A 6,000-nucleotide genomic window follows, 5' to 3' on the forward strand; every position below is an offset into this window, starting at 1 on the left:
TTGGTTGGACATAACCTGTCATGCTATGGTTAATCAGTCTATGTCTATCCAAATACTTAAACTAATTTCTTAAGTGCTCTTCATAGAAAACCTACAGCACAATACAGGCCCTTTGGCCCACAGAGTTGTGCTGAACATGTCCCTACTTTAGGAATTACTAGGCTTACTTATAGCCTTCTATTTTACTGAACTCCATGTGCCTATCTAAAAGTCTCTTAAAAGACCCATCGTATCCACCACCTCCACCGTTGTCAGCAGCCCATTCCATGCACTCACCACTCTTGAGTAAAAAAAAAACACCCTGACATCTCTACCTACGCCCCAGCACCTTAAACCTGTGTCCTTTTGTGGCAACCATTTCAGCCTCTGACTATCCACATGATCAATGCCTGTTATCTTATACACCTCTATCAGGTCAAGGGGAAAAGGCAGAGTTAACTCAACTTATTCTCATAAGGCATACTCCCCAATCGGGGCAACATTCTTGTGCATCTGCTCTGCACCATTTCTATGGTTTCCACATCCTTCTCGTAGCGAGGTGACCAAAACTGAGTACAGTACTCCGTGGGGTTTGGCTAGGGTCCTATATAGCTGCAACATTACCTTGGCTCCTGAATTCAATTCTGCGATTGATGAAGGCCAATACACCGTAGGCTTTCTCAACCACAGTGTCAACCTGCACAGCTGCTTTGAGAGTCCTATGGACTTGGACCCCAAGATCCCTCTGATCCTCCACACTGCCAAGAGACTTACCATTAATGTTATATTTTGCCATCATACTTGACCTACCAAAATGAGCCACTTCACACTTATTTGGATTGAACTCCATCTGCCACTGCTCAGGCCAGTTTTGCATCCTATCAAATGTTCTGCTGTAACCTGTGACAGGCCTCCACACTATCCACAACACCTCCAACCTTTGTGTCATCAGCAAACTTACTGGCCCATCCCTCCACTTCATCCAGGTCACATAAAAATCATGAAGAGCAAGGGTCCCAGAACAGATCCCTGAGGCACTCCAGAGGTCCATGCAGAATATGAACTCTACAAACCACTCTTTACCTTCTGTGGCCAAGCCAGTCCTGGATTCACAAAGCAATGTCCCCTTGGATCCCCTGCCTCCTTACTTTCTCAATAAGCCTTGAATAGGGTACCTTATCAAATGCCTTACTGAAATCCATATATGCTATATATATACTGCTATACCTTTATCAATGTGTTTAGTCACATCCTCAAAAAATACAATCAGGTTCATAAGGCACGACCTGCCCTTGACAAAGCCATACTGACCACTCCTAATCATATTATACCTTTCTACATGTTCATAAATCCTGCCTCCCAGGATCTTCTCCACCAATCACTGAGGTAAGACTCAATGGTCTATAACTTCCTGGGCTATCTCTACTCCCTTTCTTGAATAAAGGAACAACATCTGCTACCCTCCAATCCTCCAGAACCTCTCCCGTCCCCTTTGGTGATGCAAAGATCGCCAGAGGCTCAGCAATCTCCTCCCTCGCCTCCCACAGTAGCCTGGGGCACATCTCATTCGGTCCCAGTGATTTATCCAACTTGATGCCTTCGAAAAGCTCCAGCACATCCTCCTCCTCAATATCTCCATAATCAAGCTTTTCAGTCTGCTGCAAGTCATCACTACAATCACAGCGATCCTTTTCCATAGTGGATACTGAAGTAAAGTATTCATTAAGTACCTCTGATATTTCCTCCATTTCCATACACCCTTTCCCACACTTGATAGGTCCTATTCTTTCACATCTTATCCTCTTGCTCTTCAAATACTTGTAGAATGCCTTGGGGTTTTCCTTAATCTTGTCCGTCAAGGCCTTCTCATGGTCTCTTCTGGCTCTCCTAATTTCATTCTTAAGCTCCTTCCTATTAGCGTTATAATCTTCTAGATCTCCAACATTACCTAGCTCTCTGAACCTTTTGTAAGCTTTTCTTCTTGACTAGATTTATTACAGCATTTTATACACCACGGTTCTTGTAACCAACCATAACTTCCCTGTCTCATTGGAACGTACCTGTGCAGAACTCCACACAAATATCCCCTGAATATTTGCCACATTTCTTCCATACTTTTCCCTGAGAACATCTGTTTCCAATTTAAGCCTCCAATTTCCTGCCTGATAGCCTCATAACTCCCCTTACTCTAATTAAACGCTTTTCTAACTTGTCTGTTCATATCTCTCTCCAATGCTATTGTAAAGGAGATAGAATTATGATCACTGTCTCCAAAATGCTCTCCCACTGAGAGATCTGACACCTGACCAGGTTCATTTCTCAATGCCAAATCAAGTACAGCCTCTCCTCTTGGAGGCTTATTATGTCAAGGATCCTTCCTGAACACACCTAACAAACTCCACCCCATCTAACCCCTTTCTCTAGGGAGATGCTAATCAATATTTGGGAAATTAAAATCTCCCATCATGACAACTCTGCTATTATTACACCTTTCCAGGATCTGTTTCCCTATTTGCTCCTCGATATCCCTGTTACTATGGGGCGGCCTATAAAAAACACCCAGTAAAGTTATTGACCCCTTCCTGTTCCTGACCTCCACCCACAGAGACTCCGTAGACAATCCCTCCATGGCGTCCACCTTTTCTGCAGCTGTGACTCTTTATCTCTGATCACAGTGCCAGGCCTCCACCTCTTTTGTCCTCCCTCCCTGTCCTTTCTGAAACATCTAAAACACGGCACTTGAAGTAACCATTCCTGTCCTTGAGCCATCCAAGTCTCTGCAATGGCCATAACATCATATCTACAAGTACTGATCCATGCTCTAAGTTCATCCGCTTTGTTCACAATGCTCCTTGCGTTAAAATAGATACATCTCAAATCTTCGGTCTGAGCGTGTCCCTTTGCTATCACTTGCCTATCCTCCCTCTCGCATTGTCTACAAGCTTTCTCTATTTGTGAGCCAATCTCCTCTTCCCCAGTCTCTTCAGTTTGGTTCCCACCCCCAACAATTCTAGTTTAAACTCTCCCCAGTAGCCTTAGCAAACCTGCCTGCCACGATATTGGTCCCCCTGGGATTGAAGTGCAACCCATCCTTTTTGTGCCGGTCACATCTGCCCCAAAAGAGGTCCCAATGATCCAGAAATCTGTATCCCTGCCCCCTGCTCCAATCCCTCAGCCATGCATTCATCCTCCATCTCATTCTATTCGTATTCTCACTGTCGCGTGGCACAGGCAGTAATCCCGAGATTACTACCTTTGTGGTCCTGCTTCTCAACTTTCTTCCTAATTCCCTTTGGTCTTTTTTCAGGACCTCTTCCCTTTTCCTACCTATGTCATTGGTACCAATATGTACCATGACCTCTGGCTGTTCTCCCTCCCACTGCAGGCGATCTGAAACATCCCGGACCCTGGCACCTTGGCAAGCTACCATTCAAGTTTCTTTCCTGCATCCACAGAATCGCCTGTCTGACCCCCTAACTATAGAATCCCCTATCGCTACTGCCATCCTCTTCATTTCCCTACCCTTCTGAACCACAAAGCCAGACTTTGTGCCACAGGCACAGCCACTGTTGCTTCCCCCAGGTAGGTTGTTCCCCCTCCCCGCCCAAACAGTACTCAAACAGGAGTACTTATTGTCAAGGGATGCAGCCTCCACAGGGGTACTCTCTAGTACCTGACTCTTCCCCTTCCCTCTCCTGACTGGGACCCATTTGTCTGTCTCCCGTGGCCCCGGTGTGACCACCTGCCAATAACTCCTTTCTATCACCTCCTCGCTCTCCCTGACCAGGCGAAGGTCATTGAGTTGCACCTCCAGTTCCTTAACTTGGTTTCTCAGGAGCCACAGCTCGACACATCTGGTGCAGATATGGCTGTCCAGGAGGCTGAGAGACTCCAGGACCTCCACCGAGCACAGAAAACTGGCCTCACACACATACTTCCTCCTTTCTGCAAATAACATAGGTAAACCCACCCCGCCTTGTCCCATTACCGCCTAATCCCGTTGAGCCAAAGCCTGATACTGCTATCTCTCTCTCTGCTGCCGCTGGATATGGCGGTCTTCTTTTTAAACCTTTCGCGCTCTACTGGCTTACATCAAGCGCCAGCGCAGACTCACCTTTCTTTTACCCCAAGTAGTAAAAAACTCCCTTCAAAAAATAAGCTGTTCACTCACAGCCTTCTTGCTCCGAATCGAAAGCCGTTGAAGATTCCTTGCCTTTTTAAACCTTTCGCGCTCTACTGGCTGACGTCACACGCCTGTGCAGTCTCGCCTCTCTTTTATCCCGAGTAGTATAAAACTCCCTTCGCTTCGAAAAGGTTCTGTTGCATTTCTTATGTTCCATTAGCGCCCAAATTTTTCCTACTGTTATGCACTGTTTTTCTTAACCAGGGCTTCCAGTATGCTTTGGAAAATCAAGGTTTCCTATACCTGTTTCTTCTTTCTCTTTCTCTCCACCCCCCCCCCCCACCATCTTTCCAACACTGACTCATCTTTTTTTTTCCTCCAGTTCTGAGGAAGGGTTTCGGCCTGAAATGTCAACAGTAACTCCTTTCCATTTGTACTGCCTGGCTTACTGAATTCCTCCACTGGTATGTCTGTTGCTTGGATTTCCAGCATCCACAGATTTTCTCTTGTTGGTCCCTACACCTACTATTTTTTTTGTCATTTTTTTCTGACAGGCGCATACAAGCTTTGTACTCTCAAAATTTTCACTTGAAGGCTCACACTTAATAGAGAACACTCCCCCCACCGCCTCCTGGAAAACTGCCTGTCCCAATCCACACTTGACTGATCTTTTCTGATACAATAGAAGTTTTCCTTAAATTTAGAATCTCAACCTGTGGACTAGACCCATCTTTCTGCTTATTTATTTTGAAATTAATGGCATCTGTGATTACTAGATGCAAAATACTCACCTACACAAACTTATGTCACCTGCTCTGTCTTATTCCCTAATGGCATACCAACTCTATCAATATTCTGCAAAGTGGCCACACTTTGGTCATAGATTCAAGAACTCCCTGCCTATTTTGGCATCAAAATCTATGCTATGTTAGAGCATTGGCTGATTTGGTAGGAGGCAGTGAGTGGAAATAAAAGGATCCTTTTCTGGTTGGCTGCTAGTGACCAGTGATGTTCTACAGTGGCCGGTGTTGCGACCACTTCTTTTTATGCTGTGTATAAATGGTTTAGATGATGGAATAGATGGCTTTGTTCCCAAGCTTGCAGATGATACAAAGATTGGTGGAAGGGCAGCAAGTGTTGAGGAAATGGGTAGGATACAGAAGGACTTAGATTAGGAGATTAGGCAAGAAAGTGGCAAATGAAATAGTGTTGGAAAATGCATGGTCATGCACTTTGGTAGTAGAAATAAATGTGCAGACTTTTTTCTAAATGGGCAGAAAATCCAGGAATCTGAAATGCAGAGGGACTTAGGAGTCCTTGGGCAGAACACCCTGAAGGTTACATAGAAAATCTACAGCATAGTACGGGCCCCTTGGCCCACAATGTTATGCCAAACTTGTGTTAACTTTAGAATTTACCTTGGGTTACCGATAGCCCTTTATTTTTATAATTTTTCTAATTTGCAGGTTGAGTCAATGGTGAGGAAGCCAAATGACATGTTGGCATTCATTTCAAGAGGTCTAGAATACAAGATCAAGGATGTGATGCTGAGGGTTTATAAGGCACTGTGAGGCCTGACCTTGAGTATTGTGAACAGTTTTGGGCCCCTCATCTTAGAAAAAATGTGCTGGCATTGGAGAGGGTCCAGAGAAGGTTCACAAGAATGTTTCCAGGGATATAAAGGGTTATCATATGAGGAACGTTTGATGGCTGTGGGTATGTACTCGCTGGAATACAGAAGGATGAGGGGGATCTCATTGAAACCTTTCAAATGTTGAAAGGCCTAGTCAGAGTAGATGTGAAAAGGATGTTTCCCATGGTGGGAAAGTCTAGGACGAGGGAGCACAGCCTCAGGATAGAGGGGCATCCATTCAAAACAGAGATGCAGAGAAATTTCT

Source organism: Mobula birostris, chromosome 5 (genome assembly GCF_030028105.1).
Source record: "Mobula birostris isolate sMobBir1 chromosome 5, sMobBir1.hap1, whole genome shotgun sequence".
NCBI classification, from domain to species: Eukaryota; Metazoa; Chordata; class Chondrichthyes; order Myliobatiformes; family Myliobatidae; genus Mobula; species Mobula birostris.